Source organism: Balaenoptera musculus, chromosome 3 (genome assembly GCF_009873245.2).
Source record: "Balaenoptera musculus isolate JJ_BM4_2016_0621 chromosome 3, mBalMus1.pri.v3, whole genome shotgun sequence".
Lineage (NCBI taxonomy): Eukaryota > Metazoa > Chordata > Mammalia > Artiodactyla > Balaenopteridae > Balaenoptera > Balaenoptera musculus.
In genome coordinates this window covers 117,270,986-117,287,699 of record NC_045787.1, presented here as the reverse complement: position 1 = coordinate 117,287,699, position 16,714 = coordinate 117,270,986, and the positions used below count along the sequence as shown (strand labels likewise).

The 16,714-nt window shown below is 38.1% G+C and overlaps 1 protein-coding gene and 1 pseudogene across 4 annotated transcripts in view; one reads left to right on the top strand and one right to left on the bottom strand.

Moving 5' to 3' along the window:
• Positions 1–16,714, top strand: part of DIAPH1 (diaphanous related formin 1) — a 97,186-nt gene that overhangs the window by 55,558 nt on the left and 24,914 nt on the right. The window lies entirely within an intron of this gene.
• On the bottom strand, positions 6,417–7,830 carry LOC118891947 (annotated as a pseudogene).

Here is a 16,714-nt window from a genome sequence, read left to right as displayed (position 1 = left end):
GATCCTGATTCATTTTTTTAAGGAAGGAAAAGTCTTTATTCCCAGCACCTTATTTTGATGCCTTTTCTCCTGCCCTCTCCTGCGCCTGTTCCCTTACATAAACCTGTCCTACCCTTTTGCTGACTTGCTTGGGGCAGTGCCTGTCCTTCTAGCCCCTACCCACCCACATCTCTGAAGCTGATCTCGTTGTTAGCACTCCCTTATTGAGTCACCCTCCTGGGTGTGCTGGGAAAGTATCTGTGAGAAGCTCAATGACTGTATTGTCTAAATGAGCAAATGCTTGTGAAGTGCCCAGACGCTGCTTTTCTGCCACCCTTTCACACTTCTGTTTGCCTCCTTCTTGCTAACTCAGCACTTGGTTCTTGTAGATTTGGAATTCTGTCTGGCTTTGTTCTTGACCTTCAGATTTATCCATCTCTGCCACTTTGCTCCGTCCTTCCTTACAGCTTGCACATCCATGATGGCCCAGTTCTGTTGGATTTAGCAGATAGGTATTTATTTTGGCGAAGAGGTCAGTGATAGAAATCTGGTTACCTTTGGGCAGGAATAACAGCTGTTCAACTGGCATGCTGTTTATCTGTTCCCCCCCACCTCCCACCGAGGTGTATACCTACGAGTGGCTTTGAGGTACTGAATTATTCCCCCCCGTGCATATTGCAGCTATGGGGAATATAAAGTTGAAATCCCCCACATGGGCAGCTTCTTACATTAGTACATGATAGGGCCCTCTTGCTCTGTCCCCTTCCCAGAATCAAAGAGTTAGTGTAGAGCTTAATAGACATGGTTTATTGTATGCTGGGTGGACTTGGTGATTCTATAACTATGTTATCCTCACAGAAAGTTTGTTGTTATTTCCTAGAGGTCTAACTAAGTATTCTAATCTTTCAGATATGCTAGGGAGACCTAGGCCTCTTCCACAAAGACCCTATTTTTAAGAGAGAACTGTAGTGGTACCAGAGTCCACTTTTTTTTTTTTTTACTTCCTATTATGATTCTGTGCTCATGTGTGTTGTATGTATTGCCATTATCTCACTTTATGGACATTGGATAAACTCACGTGTTTGTGCTGCCTCATTTAAGTAGTGGAAACCGTTGGTGCCTTAGATCCACAGATTTTTCAACATATTTCTGCTTTTTCCATCTTTCTCGTGTGTTCTCTTTTAGTCATAAAGTATTTGGTTTACTCAAGGGAGCTGTAACATAAGACTATGGAGGGTGTTCCCTGTAGAATAGGGACAAATGCCGCAGGCTTCATCCTGGGCAGAGCAAGTAGTGTGTGGTCCTGAGACAATAAGTGAGAATTAAGGATAGGTGGAGTTGTTTTATAGATCAGCCTGAATCTTTCATCCCTTCGGATGTAACTGGCGTTAGAGCCAGTCTGTGTTCTCAGCAGTATTTCACCAAAGTCCTTTATCCTATCCCACTTAGTCACTCCCACCTGTGATTCTTAGGAACTTAGTTGCCAGGATGTCAGGCAACTCCCCACTCCTCCATTTCCTGTTTGTGGTCTTCATTGAGAGAAGCCTGCAACAGGAATTCCTGAGGAAGTGATGGCTATAGCTGTGGGACTCCGGGGGCCATTAGCTCTTTCTTAAGTTGGGGAATACGGTGCTGAGATGGACCTCCCTTCCGTTCTGCAGGCTCTTAGAAACTGTTAATAATCATAACCAAAGTGTAACTGGGACTCAGGCTGCTGTTGTGCCTTGACTCTGCTGTCTTTAGAAACTGAGAATTATCTTCCTTTCTTAGCCTCAATTTCTACTCTCTGAAATTTAGAATTAAAACATAATTTTCAAGATTCATGGCAAAATTGCTTGGACTCTGTAGGATTGATTCTTTTGACATATGCAAAAATAGCAAAAAAAGAAAAATAGGGTCCGTGTGTTGGACAGCAGGGGGTGCCCTTTCCCTTCGCTTTATCGCCTGGCACTCCCTGCTGCATTCAGCCATTTTAGATAGATTGTTTTTGCTCCCAGCTAACTCCATTTTGTGTTTGTGACGCAGGAAAAAAAAAAAATTCTGCAAGGGAGGAGCCTGGCTGGGGGAGGGAGTGAGACAGGCTGAGGCAGGGCTCCAGAACTTTACTCAGCACTTGGTCATCAGGGACCTAGCTTGCTGCAGGCTGCCTGCGTCCGGAGCAATAGATGCAGCAGGTCCCTAAGAACAGAGTGACGCGTGGCTACTGGACACCTACTGACCATGGCAGGGGCTGGTTTTGCGGCAGCATGCAGGACCTCCCCTTCGCCTTATGAAGGATCTAAGCCTGGCTTCGGTGGTTTTTACCACGGAGATATTTAGGCTGGTATCCTCAATTAAAGAATCGGCTAAGAAGAAAAGATACCTTTTCTCTGAGTTGTCTGAGAAGAATCAGATGCCCTAGTGACTTCAGGGAAACAATCCGAGTTAAAAAGAAAACTTTTATTTTTGAAAATGTAACCTCTCCCCACACACATATATAATACGTACACACACACACACACACACACACACACACACATACACATATATATATGCAAAGAGAATAGTATGAATACCTGTCTCCATCACCCAGTTTCAAAACTTAACTCATGGCCAGTCTTGTTTCATGTACCTGCATCAGCCTCCTCTTCACCACCCCAGTTATTGTAAAGCATATATCATTTAATATCCTTAAGTAGTTGAGAATGTGTATGAAAAAATAAGGACTTTTTAAAAAAAGAGAGAATTGTATTATCACATCTGAAAAATTCTTTAATATCACATATCCACTCAGTGTTCTTAAAGTAGTATTTATTTAAGTTTGTTTATCTGAATGAGAGCCACACACAGTCTATACATTACAACTGGTTGATGCCTCTATAGATTCTCTCTCTAGCTTGCCTTGTCTCTTATTTTTTTATCTTGCAGTTTGTGTATAGACTTAATTTCTTAAGGAGAGAGGGAGGATCTCTCAGGTTGGGATTGAGAAGATTGAGAGCCAAACTTCTCTTCTTCACACAGCGGAGCCTCCCATCTTCAGGATTTCCCCAGAGGTGATGGGAGAGGAGGTGAAGACGCAGTGCTCTGCAGCCTTCAGAGGGAGAAGGGACTGGAGTCTTTTACTAGGAGAGTGGCTTGTTTCTCCTGACATGATAGCCTGTTACCTACCCAAAGTCTTTAGAAAAGTTTGCAGACTGCTCTCAACAGAGAACATGGTCACAGTGGACCATGCTGTTTCCCGGGAATTAAAGGAGAGGTTTTAAGCTTTGGGACAGCAAATTTACCTGTTCTTTAATAGCTGCATCTCTAGAGAGATTCCAGGTCCTCAGCTTTATCTCCCAAACCTTTCTTTTTACTTAATTGGCAGCCTTTCTCCCTGATCAGACTTAATTAGTTAGTAATACTTCATAGACTGTTCTACAGAAAGGAAAAATACCATGTTGTGTGGGGAACGGGCACATGTGAAAATTCTTTCATGGCTTCAGGATTATAACATCCCCATGACCTTGTTGGAGATAACCCCAGGGACGGACCTGGGTGCAGATGATGAGATGAAAGCTCTTGATGTTCTTTCTCCCCTTTTGGAAATGGGTCAGTGACTGACTTTCAGCAGGCACAGCAGGCAGTGTATTCCCTTGCTTTGTGGGAGAGCACAGGTTACAGAAGGGAAGTTGCAGTAGCTGACTTGGCAAGGCTGGCAGGACAGTGGTGAGGTCTGGTCCTTGGAGACTAGGTTGGCCAAGTGCCTAGTTTGGAAGCTGTAGTTCCCATTAACCAAGGTGCTAATTTTTAGGTTGTCTCTTCATGTTTAAACTTTTTGTGGTTAAATATAATAAAAATATAGGAAGTACATAAAACATGTGCAACTTAGTGAATTATTATAAGGTGAATACCCTTGAAATGTCACATGTCCGGAGATAGAAACTTTCCAGGAGACTCCTAGGAACATCCATGTGCCTCTTCTCCTCTAAAAGAAACCAAAATCCCGACTTAAGGTATGGTCTCCATTTTTTGAAAAAGCTTTATCACCCAAGTTTATATTCCTGAACACTATAGTTTAGTTCTACCCATGTTTTTTAATGTCTTCTTTATGTCTTAAATCTATTGGCTTTTTCCTCTTTCTCTTTTTTTTCCCCTTGCAGTTAATTTGTTGTAAAAACTGTATCATTTGTCTGTAGAGTTTCCCATAATATCAACTTTGCGATTGTATTCGCATAGTGTAGTGTGTAATTTCTGTCCTGTGTATTTGGTGTAAATTGGTAATTGGATCTAGAGGCTTAATCAGAACCAGGCTCCATTTGTTTGTCTTTCACCAAGACTTCTTCGTAATAGGTGTTAGGTTCCTCTTCAGAAGGCACATAATATGTGGCTGTCCCCTCTGTGATGTTAGCAGCTGTTGATTCTCAGTACATAGATCTGTTCGTTCATTACGATTGCAAAATGGTGCTACGCCAAACAAAAGGAATTCCTTATATTTTCTAGATATAAGTCCTTTGTCACAAACATCTTCTCTGACTTTGTGGCTTTTCACTTTTTTTTTTTTTTTAATAAATTTATTTATTTATTTTTGGCTGCATTTGGTCTTCATTGCTGCGCACGGGCTTTCTCTAGTTGCAGCAAGCAGGGGCTACTCTTCATTGTGGTGTGCAGGCTTCTCATGGCGATGGCTTCTCTTGTTGCAGAGCATGGGCTCTAGGCGCTTGGGCTTAAGTAGTTGTGGCACGTGGGCTCAGTAGTTGTGACTCACGGGCTTAGTTGCTCCACGGCATATGGGATCTTCCCGGACCAGGGCTTGAACCCGTGTCCCCTACATTGACAGGCGGATTCTTAACCACTGAGCCACAAGGGAAACCCACTTTTTTTTTTTTTAACCGTGTCTCAATGAACAGAAGTTCTTTATATAAAGTGCTTAGATTTACCAGTGTTTTCCTTTATGAGTAATGCGTCTTGTGGCTTATTTAAGAAATCCTTTAGTCATTAAGATAATTAATCCTATAGCTTTTCCATTCACATTAAGGTTTTTGGTTTTTTAAAAAAATTAATTATTTATGACTGTGTTGGGTCTTCGTTTCTGTGCAAGGGCTTTCTCTAGTTGCGGCAAGCGGGGGCCACTCTTCATCGCGGTGCGCAGGCCTCTCACTGTCGCGGCCTCTCTTGTTGCGGAGCACAAGCTCCAGACGCGCAGGCTCAGTAGTTGTGGCTCACGGGTCTAGTCGCTCCGCGGCATGTGGGATCTTCCCAGACCAGGGCTCAAACCCGTGTCCCCTGCATTGGCAGGCAGACTCTCAACCACTGCGCCACCAGGGAAGCCCCAACACGTTAAGGTTTTTAATTGACCTGTAGTTGATTTATTTGCATATGGGTACAATTTCTTTTTTCATACAGACACTTAGTTCCAGTCCCACTTATTGGGAAGTCTGACATGCTCAGTCTGTTATATCAAGTGCTCTTTTATGCCTGGGTCTGTTTTCTGGACTGTGCTCTCCTTCTTGTTGATCATTTTGTCTATCCCAATGCCGGTACCATACGATCTTGATTTATTACGGTTATAAAGTGTATTAATCTCCTATCTTTTGCTGCTTTTCCAAGAATGTCTTAGCTCTTCTTCTTTGTATTTCCATATAAATTTTAGAATCAGCTTGTCAACTTAAAAAAAGAACCCTGTTGGGATTTTTATTCTACTGACTCTATAAATCAATCTGGGAAGAATTGGTATCTTGTTATCAAGTCTTTTAATCTATGGAACTTAACATCTACATTCACTTATTTATCATTTTTAATGTTTTTCAGAAAAGCTCTATTGTTTCTCTTAGAGGTCTTATACAACTTTTATGAAATTTATTCCTAGGTACTTCATATTTTTATATGATATTTAAAATTTCTTTTTTTGTGTGTGTGTACACATTTAGTTTTATTGTAACAAAGCAACTTGTACACTTTTAACGTTTAAAACTGAGCATCATCTTTCCTTTCCAGTGAAACAAAAAGAAAACTTAAAAATAAACAGGAACAAAATTACAATAGAAAATGTCAATGCAAATAAGATCCTACAGGTTCTGCTGATTCTCCCATCGAGTGGCAGGGCTCAAGTCATCATTAGGAGAGAAATTTTATTTTAAAAGTGTCATCTTAAACTGCAAGGATGTCCGTTAAACATCACAATTAAACATGCCAAAGGAGAAGCCATGTTGTCAAAATGCCCACTTAACCCACCCAAACATCTCAAACCCACCCTTTGCTGACCTTCTATAACCCCATTTTTTAAGTTTTTTTTTTTTTTTTTTTTTAAACAAGAGAAAGTAGACAGATACATGTTGGTAATGCTAACTGTCCATATTCACATAGAGACCAGTGTAATCTCTGAGCCCAAATCAATATACAGAGAAGAGGAGGAAAAAGCTAGAATTCTATGCACTACTACACAGGGGCCTAGCACCCTCCAGCTTCCAGCAGAGCTAAGGGAGTAGGAGGTTTTTCTTTTTTCCCACAGAGCATGGTGGTGTTGATTCCATAAAGTTTTTGTTGAGACAGGAAGGGATAAAAATGAATTTGGAACAGAAAGGGGTAGAGATTCTTTTCCCACTGAATTCCGCTCAAGGTATTTTCCCCCCAAATTAGTTGTGAGACATGGTATAAAGGAGAAAAGAGACCTCAAAAACAGGGCAACTGAGCACAAGAGGAGAAGGAGAAAAAAAAAAAAAAAGACTGCAACTTGCTCCCAGGGACTGGAGAAAATTAAAAAAGGAAGGTTGGAATCCATCAGTGTTCCATTAGTCATCTTCTCCTTCATCTTCCTCTCCTTCCTCCCCCTCATCATCATCTTCATCTTCTTCACCTTCATCCTCATCCCCTTCTTCATCAGTATCTTCCAATCCTTCTTCCTCTTCATCATCATCATCATCATCATCATCATCTTCTTCTCCTTCCCCTTCCTCATCATCCATGTCCGGAACCAAGTAGTACTGTAATGGATTTGGCCAAATATCATCTTTGATGACCTCTCCTAACTCATCTGCATCTGCATCAGAATGATCAGTAAACCAGGTGAAGAAGCTTTCTGGTTCCTCATGCTGTCTCTTCCTGCTGGCTTTATTCTACGTTTGACTTGAACGTTTTGTCAAATCCTTTCCGGATTTCCATTTGATTTCAGTGGACTTTGAAGATGGATCACCACTCTCATTCAGATGAAATTCTTTGGAGAGAACTTTATTTTCGAAGTAAGGGTTTTCATCAAGATAAAAATCTATTCTGTAACCTGATTTAATATCTTCAAATTCTGTCACTTCGACTCTTGTCAAATAATGCAGCACCTCTTCATCCTCCTTCCCAAGCAGTGCAGACACTTGTGGATGGTTAACAAATGTTGTTACCCCAAAATTTGGGATTTTGGCGATCAATTCCGATCTCTTCTGAAAAAATGGTTGGCGGAGTTTGTTATATTTCTGTTCCACTTTCAAAATCTCCTCACTGGCTTGTTCGTTAAGTCTGTCTATTTCATTTTGTACTTCATCAATATGTTCAATTGCTTCTTGCTGTTCTTTTTGGAGGGGAGGTGGCGGCGGGCGGGTAGGCGGCTCTGCTCCCTCACGCTCCGCGCTCCAGCTCGCTGCTCAGATCTGCCCGAGCCGCCTCCTCCACCTCCTCCTCTTAAAATTTCTTTATCTATAGATTCTTGGGATTTTCTATATTGATAATCAGTATCTTCACATGAGAGTGTTATTTCTTCTTTTCTAATGCTTAAGATTTTTTTCTTGCCTTACTGCACTGGCTCAAACCTCCAGCCAGTGTTGTTGAATGAAGTGGTAATGATGAATATTCTTCTCTTGCTCCTAATCTCAAAGACAAAGTTTTCAACATTTTACCTTTAAGCATGGTTTTTGCCTTCAACTTTTGGTAAATACTCTGTCAAATTAAGGAAGTTCTCTTGTATTCCTAGTTTGCTGAGAGTATTTTTCATGAATGGGTACTGAATTTGATCAAATGCTTTTTTGTACTGTTAGGATTATCACATAATTTTTCTTCTTCAATCTGTAATTGTGGTGAAGCATAATAATTGGCTTCTGTTACACTAATCTTTTTTTTTTAACATCTTTATTGGAGTATAATTGCTTTACAATGGTGTGTTAGTTTCTGCTTTATAACAAAGTGAATCAGTTATACATATACATATGTTCCCATATCTCTTCCCTCTTGCATCTCCCTCCCTCCCACCCTCCCTATCCCACCCCTCTAGGTGGTCACAAAGCACCGAGCTGATCTCCCTGTGCTATGCGGTTGCTTCCCACTAGCTATCTATTTTACGTTTGGTAGTGTATATATGTCCATGCCACTCTCTCACTTTGTCACAACTTACCCTTCCCCCTCTCCGTATCCTCAGTTCCATTCTCTAGTAGGTCTGTGTCTTTATTCCCGTCTTGCCACTAGGTTCTTCATGACCTTTTTTTTTTTCCTTAGATTCCATATATATGTGTTAGCATACTGTATTTGTTTTTCTCTTTCTGACTTACTTCACTCTCTATGACAGACTCTAACTCCATCCACCTTGCTACAAATAACTCAGTTTCGTTTTGTTACACTAATCTTGCATTCCTAAAATAAATCCAATTTGGGCATTATTTATTATCCTTTTTATTTTATATTGTTTAATCCACTTTGCTGGTATTTCAAGAATTTTATGCCTATGTTTATGAGTAAAAGTAACCTATGATTTTTTGTTCTTTTACATTTTGCTATTAAGATTATACTAGCCTCATAGTGTGACTTGAGGAATATTTCCATTTTCTATACTGTGGAAGAATTTTTACATAAGATTAGGGGAATTATTTATTCCTTGACTGTTTGAAATAATTGGCTGGCAAAGTCATCTGGGTCTCCTAGGAAACACTGACTACCAATTTAATAGCTTTCGTAGTTATAGGGACTGATCAGGTTTTCTCTTATTGAGTCAGTTTTGGTAAGTTACATTTTTCTAGAAATTTATCCATTTCATCTAAATTCTCACATATATTTTGTATGAAATTATTTATTTTAATGCCTGAAGCATATTTATTCATTTCCATTTTTGTTTTTGTTTTTTGTGGTGCTTGTTCCCGACGTTGGATGCCTAATTACTCTCTCATTTTTAAATACTGATCAGTCTCACCAGAGGTTTTCTGAATTTACAAGTCTTAAAAAAAAAAAAAAAAGAACTATTGGCTTTGTTAATCTCTGTTATAGATCATTAATTTCTGCTTTTACCTGTATTTTCTTTTAAAATTTTTCTTTAGGGTTTATTTTACTGTTCTAATTCTAATTTCTTGAAATGAGTAGTTAACTCATTAGTTTTTGGTCTTTTTTATTTTTTTCCATATATGTGTTTGACACTAAGTTTCTGTTTTAGGTGTAGCCCTTAAGTTTTAATAGGAAGTGTATTAGCTTATTAAGGCTGCCATAGTGTACCACGGACATGGTAGCTTAAAAAACAGATATTTATTTCTCATAGGTCTGGAGGGTAGAAGTCCTAGATTTAGGTGTCAGCAGTTCTGGTTTCTTCTGAGGCGTTTTCCCTTGGGTTGCATATGCTGCCTTCTCACCATGTCTTCGCATGGTCTTTTCCTACGTGCCTGCATTCCTGGTGTCTCCTTGTCTGTCCAGATTTTTCTTCTTACAGGGACGCCAGTCAGGTTGAGCAGGGTCCACCCTAAGAGCCTCCTTTTAACTTAATCACCTCTTTAAAAACCCTGTCTCCAAATACAGCCATATTCTGAAGCACCGGGTGGTGGGGGGTGCAGGCAGGGGGCCATGGGGCATGTTAGGGCTTCAACATATGAATTTGGGAGGAACACTACTTGGTCCATAACAGGAAGCATTTTTATTATTCAGTCCAATAAATTTTGATTTTCATTATGATTTCTTTTCATGGGTTATTTAGAAGTACTTTATTTCTAAATATATGGAATGTATTAATTTCCTATTGCTGCTATAACAAATTACCACAAATTTAGTGACTTAACAGGAATATAAATTTATGTGGAGTCCACAGTCCTAATATCAAGGTTTTGACAGAGCTGTGTTTCCTTTGGAGGCTTTAGGGGAGAATGCCTTTTCCAGCTTCTAGAGGCTGCCTGCATTCCTTGGCTTAGGGCCCCTTCTCCATCTTCAAAGTTAGCATCATAGCATCTTCATATCTCTATCTCTGTCTCTCTCTTTCTCTCCTCTGCTTCTGTCACCATGTCTCTTCTCTCGCTGTGACCCTCCTACCTCCTTCTTATAAGGATCATTGTAACTACATGGGATCAACCAGGTAATCCAGAATAATCCTCTCATCTCAAGATCAACTTTACCACACCTGCAATGTACTTTTTGTATGTAACATTGAATTAGGATGTGGATATCTGAACCATTATTCTGTCTACCCCTGTGAGTTCTCAGGATTTTTTTTAAATGTCTTATTAATTTCTAGCTAGTTGCATTTTGGTCAGTGCTCTTGTTTTTTGTTTTTTGGGGTTTTTTTTTGCTTTTTGCTTTGCTTTTCTTTTTTATATGAAATCAGCAAGCCACAAAGAAAAAAAGATTTTAAAAAAAGAGAAGAGGTGGGGGGAATAAAAAGGAAAGTAATTGCTGAGGTGATTTCATACCTTGAGGTAGTTTACTTCGCACAGCATTACCTGATGGACTCCACCCACATGTCATGGTTGTCTGGTTGTTACTGTTATTGTTGCAACGTCAGAAGAAGGGGAGTCCAAACATGGGCTCTTCCACGTGCAGAGAGGGCTTCCTCCCTTCCCAGCATACTTGATAGCATTGTCCAAGGTAGCTAAAGTGCACCACCTGGCTAATATGCACTGACAATCAGTACTTTAGGAGGGGAGGCCTAACTGGTCACTGCTCTTGTGATTTCAGTCTTAAGAAATGTGTGGAGTTTTCCTTTATGACTCTGAATATTGTTAAATATTATAAATGTTCTATGTGCACTTGAAATTCATGTATTTGTTCTTCAGTTGCATGAAGTGTTGTATATATCTCCATTAGGTCCTGTTTGTTAATTGTGTTGCTTAAATTTTCTGTATCTTTACTTTTTGTTTGCTTGTTTTATCAGTTACCTAGAGAAATGGTTGAAACATCCCACTTTGTGGATTTAGCATTGTAATTCTGTCAGTTTTTGCTTTATATTTTTTCTTTTAATTTTTTATATCAACTTTTTATATCAATTTCAGACTTACAGAAAACTTGCTAGAATATAGCAAAAAATTTCCTGCACACGCTTTACCACATTCCTGAGATGTTAACATTTTACCACATTTGCCTTACCCTTCTGTGTGTGTGTGATTATTTTTTTTCTGAAGCATACAGATCAGTTGCCTCTTTATCCTTTGGTGTGCATTTGCTAATGGTAGATCCATAACCACATATCAAAATTAGGAAATTAACATTAATGTAATAATGTTATTTAATCTGACCTTTAGATTTTGCCAATTGTCACAGTGACATCCTTTACAGAAAAAATACTGGATCATGCATTGCATTCAGTTGTCCCTTATATTCTTTAATTGAGAATAATTTCTGTTATGGTCTCCTGCAAAGGTATATGGACCCCTACTCAAAATTTAGTTTGGATGTCAAGAATGATGATGCCCCACACACACCAAGAGGGTATGAAAAGGTTTATTAACTTAAATGATTGAGGTGTCTGGGAAGAGGAGAATAGTCCTCTCAAGCAGGCTTGAAAGGGCAAGGAAAGGAGACTGGCCTAAGTTTTTATTGTGCTTAGGGTAGGGCCAGGCTTAGAGTTCCTGCACAAGGACCTTGCATAGTCTGAATCTCCACTGGCACCAAGGAGGGAGCAGTGAGGCCTCTGTGTTCCTTTGCCCAGATGTGAGGCACAAGGTGAAGTGAGAGAGGTGAGGCTTAACAGCTGTCAACCGTTAAACCAAAAATGGAGTCAGACTCCTCATTGTAGTTCCTTGGTCTTTATCTTTTAATATCTTGACATTTTTTAAAGAGTATAGACCAGTTAGTTTGTAGAATGTCCCTCAGTATGGATTTGCCTAATGTATCCTCATGATTAGATTAAGCTTGTCCTTTTTTGGTGCTTTATATATCTTAATACATAAATGTGTGTTGTTATTAGGTGCATACAAATTCAAAATTCTTATATTTTCCTGACAAACTAAAACTTTTATTGTTATAGTATGTCCCTGTTTATCTTTTTAATGCTTTTTGTTGCCTGGAAAACTGTCTAATATTAATGTACCTTCATCATTTACAATGTTGGTCTTAAGTGGAGCATATAGTCTGTCTGCATTTAACATAATTACTGAAATATTTGGATTTAAATCTACCATCTTATTTTGTATTTTCTATTAGTTCTGTCTGTTCTATGTAATATGTTGATTTCATTCTGTTCAAAATATTTTCTAATTTCTTTTGTGATTTCTTCACTGACTCCAGAGTTATTTGGATATTTATTCAGTATCCAAATAATTGGGAACTTTGTAGTTATCCTTTTACTGATTTCCAACTTAATGCAATGCTAGTGTGATCAGAGAAAATACTTTGAATGATTTCTATCCTTTGAAATTTGTTGGTTTGCCCAGCATATGGTAAATTTTGGTAAATGTGCTGTGTGTGTATGAAAAGAAAGGTGTAATTTGTCATTGTTGGATGCATTGTTCTAATGTATCAATTAGGTCAAGTTTGTTAGATGTGTTCATATTTTCTGTATCCCTTCCAAGTTTTTGTCTGCTTGTTTTATTAGTTACTGTACAAAGGGTGTTAATTCTTCCGCTGTAGTTATGGATTTACCCTTTTCTTTTAGTTCAGTCAATTTTTACTTTATATATTTTGAAACTAAATTATTGGATGTATTTAGATTTAGAGTGATCATATTTTCCTTGTGGATTGACCCTTTATCACTATGAAATGTGTCTATTCAAGGCAGTAGCATTATTACAGATAAAATCTTTATCTGATATTAGTACAGCTACATGAGCTTTCTTTTGGGTAGTATCTTTTCTTCCACTATTTTGTCCTAAGACTTCTGTGTCTTTATTTAAGGTGTGTCCCTTGTAAGCAGTACATATTTAGTATGTGTGTTTGTAAATCCAGTCTGATGATCTTAGTCTTTTCATTGCAAAGTATTTAATCCACTTGAATTGATATATACCAAATTGCTCTTTGTTTTCTGTTTGATTTTCCAATTTACATCCTTTTTTTCTGTTATTCTTACTGATTCATTTAAAACTTTATTACTTCACATTTCCCCTATTCTTAGTTACACATTTTTTTTTTTTACTATCCTTTTAGTGTATATACCTTAGAAATTACAACATGCATGCTTGACCTATTACAACCTAATAAATATTAGAACTTTTACCACCTTCCAGGTAATGTTAGAACTTTACAGTATTTTAACTCTATGTACTACACATCTTTTGAATCATGGATTTCATGCATTTTAATTCTACATATTTTTTTTTCTTTTTTTTAAAATGTTGACGGATGTTTACAGATCGGGATGACATATTCTTTTTTTTTTAATTAATTATTTATTTTTGGCTGTGCTGGGTCTTCGTTTCTGTGAGAGGGCTTTCTCTAGTTGCGGCGAGTGGGGGCCACTCTTCATCGTGCTGCACGGGCCTCTCACTATCGTGGCCTCTCTTGTTGCGGAGCACAGGCTCCAGACACGCAGGCTCAGTAGTTGTGGCTCACGGGCCTAGTTGCTCCGCGGCATGTGGGATCTTCCCAGACCAGGGCGCGAACCCGTGTCCCCTGCACTGGCAGGCAGATTCTCAACCACTGCGCCACCAGGGAAGCCCCTATTCTACATATTTTTTAAACCCTACAAACATTTTTACTATTATTTTATAATATCAGTATTCACTTAAAAGCTCCTTTCTAGTGTTTTTCCTTCCTACCTGCATTTCTGTATTTCCTTTTGGGATACTTTATTTTCTGCTTGAATAAATAAATATCCCCTTTACTATTTATTTTAGTTCAGGTCTACTTGTAATGAATTCTCTGTTTTTGTCTGGATATATCTTTATTTCACTTACATTTTTGAAGGATATTTTTTGTTTTCCCTTAAGAAACAAACAAACAAAACCCTCCACTGTCAGTGTTATTGTTATTCATTTGAAGATATGTTCCACCTCCTGCTACTTTGAGAATTTTCTTTTTACTCTGGCTTTTAGCAGTTTTACTGTGATAATGTGCTATGGTGTGGTTTTCTTTGTATTCATACTTGGGGTTCTCTGAGCTTTTGATTCTGTGTGTTGAAGTCTTCATCACTTTTAGAACAAATATTTTCTCTTCAAATATTGCTCCTGTCTAATTTTTCTTGTTTTTTGTTTTAATTATTGACGTTTTATTTTGCTTTCAAATTCAGTGCCAGTGAATATCACATTTAGCATTCCGTTTTACGTGTGTGTGTCATGGGGCTTTTTTGTTTTTGTTTTGTTATTTTTAATATTTTACTTTCTCTGAGTACCTAAGGCTTCTGTTTGAGACTGAAATCCTGGGACTTTTCCCATGCTCCAAGTCACATTTCTCCCCCTTCTCCAGCCTTCAGCTTTATTCAGGTATATTTAATATACAAAAAATTGCACATACTTAATGTATACATTTTGATGAGTTTGGACATATGCATATACCTGTGATACCATCACTGCAATCAAGGTAGTAAACATATCCATCACCTCCAAAAGATTTCTTAAGTCCCCTTGTTTTCATTTTCATTTTTTGTTGGAAGAACACTTAACATGAGATCTATCCTCTTAACGAGTTTTTACATGTACAGCACCATATTGTTAATTGCTCTGTCCAATTTTTTCTTCTCTTTCTGGGCCTCCAATTACACACATGTCCCTTGCACTCTTTTTGTTACTTTCCATCTTTTATCCCTCTGCTGTAGTTTGTATCTTTTTTATTGATCTGTCTTGCAATTCACTAACTTCTATTGTGTCTCTAGTTAAACCCATCTATAGAGCTCTTAATTTCATTTGGTTCTAGAATGTCCATTTATTTTTTTTTTTTTAATAAATTCTAGTTCTCCGGTAAACTTCTCCATCTTCATCTATTTTTATTTTTCCCTCAATATTCTTGAACATGTTAGCTATCATTACTTTAAAGCTCCAATGTCTGGATCATGCATAAGTCTGTTCCTATTGTGTTTTCCTCTCTAGGTAGATAAGTGTGTGGGCTGATCACCTCCATGCAGTCAGGGAGTGAGCTATGCCAAGGTTTGGTTGTGGTTTTGGAAAGGCTTGATCTACCTCTGGTTCACCCTCTTCCTAGAGTGTAGGCTCTCTAGGGCTCCCAAGTGCAAGCCTGTTGTGATCACTTTTATCTCTGAGGATGTAGCCTTTTGGGTTCCCAGCTAAAGAGGAGAGAGTCTCGTATGCGATTCCCCACATTAGGCAGAAACTGGATCTTGATCCCTGTGTACCCTTGCTGCACAAAGCCCTCAAACTGATATAGGAACAATGCTCCAGTGTTTTGCTCACTGTTTCTCTGGAGCAATTCATCATCTTCTCAGCTCTTCTGTGCTTCAAGGTGATTTTTTAAAATACCATACCAGCATTTTTAGATGTTTTTCCATGGGAGACTTGACCCCCAATACTGGAAATGGAAATTTTCATTTCATATATTTTATGATGATTTTCACATTGAAAAACAAAAATTTTATGTACTCAGATCAGTCTGTCTTTTCCTTTATACCATCTTGATTTTGTGTTATTCTTAGGAAAGTTTTCATTTATTCAAAATAATACTGTATTTTGGTTTTTAACATTTAGCTGTTTAATGTATCTGGAATTTATTTTTGTGAATAGTGTAAAGTTAGGATCTAACTATTTTCCTTTAAAATGGAGAGCCAGTTGTTCCAACACTATTGATTAGATCAGGAGTCTGAAAACTATGACCAACCCATTTTTGTTAATAAAGTTTTATTGGAACGTGGCCATGCCCATTTGATTACATATTGGCTATGACTTCTTTAATATTACACCAGCAGAGTTGAGTAGTTCCAACAGAAACTATGTGGCCCACAGAGCCGTATATTTACTTTCTGGTCATTTAAGAAAGTTTACCAACTCCTGTGTTAGACTATACTTTTTTTAATTAATCTGAGTTTTTACTTTAGCATATAAATGTGTTTCATGTCTATTTCTAGAATCTCTTCTACTTATTATTATTTATTATTAAGAACTTCATTTGTTCTTCTTTCATTATCACTCTTAGAGTTACTATAGCTTTATACTAATATATTTTATTGGCCTTGAAGATACAGTGTGTTTAGTCAGATTTACTGAGGCGTAATTTGCATACAGTAAGATTTACCCTTTTTATGTGTACATTTTTGTGAATTTTGACAAATGTATACAGCCATGTAAAGATAGAGAACATTTTCATCACTCTTAAAGTTTCCTCCTCCCCATTTGTCCATCCCCTCTCCTCACCACTAGGCCCTGGCAGGAGCTGATGTGTTTTCTTGTCCCTACAGTTTTTGTCTTTTCCGGAATGTCATATAAATGGAATCATACACTGAGGAGTCTTTGAAGTCTGGATTCTTTCACCAAGCATCATGTGTTTGAGATCTGTCCATGTTGTTTGCATGCGTGGTCATTCCTTTTTATTGCTGAGTAGTATTTCCTTATGTCCATTCACTGGTTGATGGACATTTGGGTTGAATCCAGTTTTTGGCATTTATGAATAAAGCCAATAGAAACATTTGCGTACAAGATATTGTCTGGACATACATGTTTTTCTTTTTCTTGGA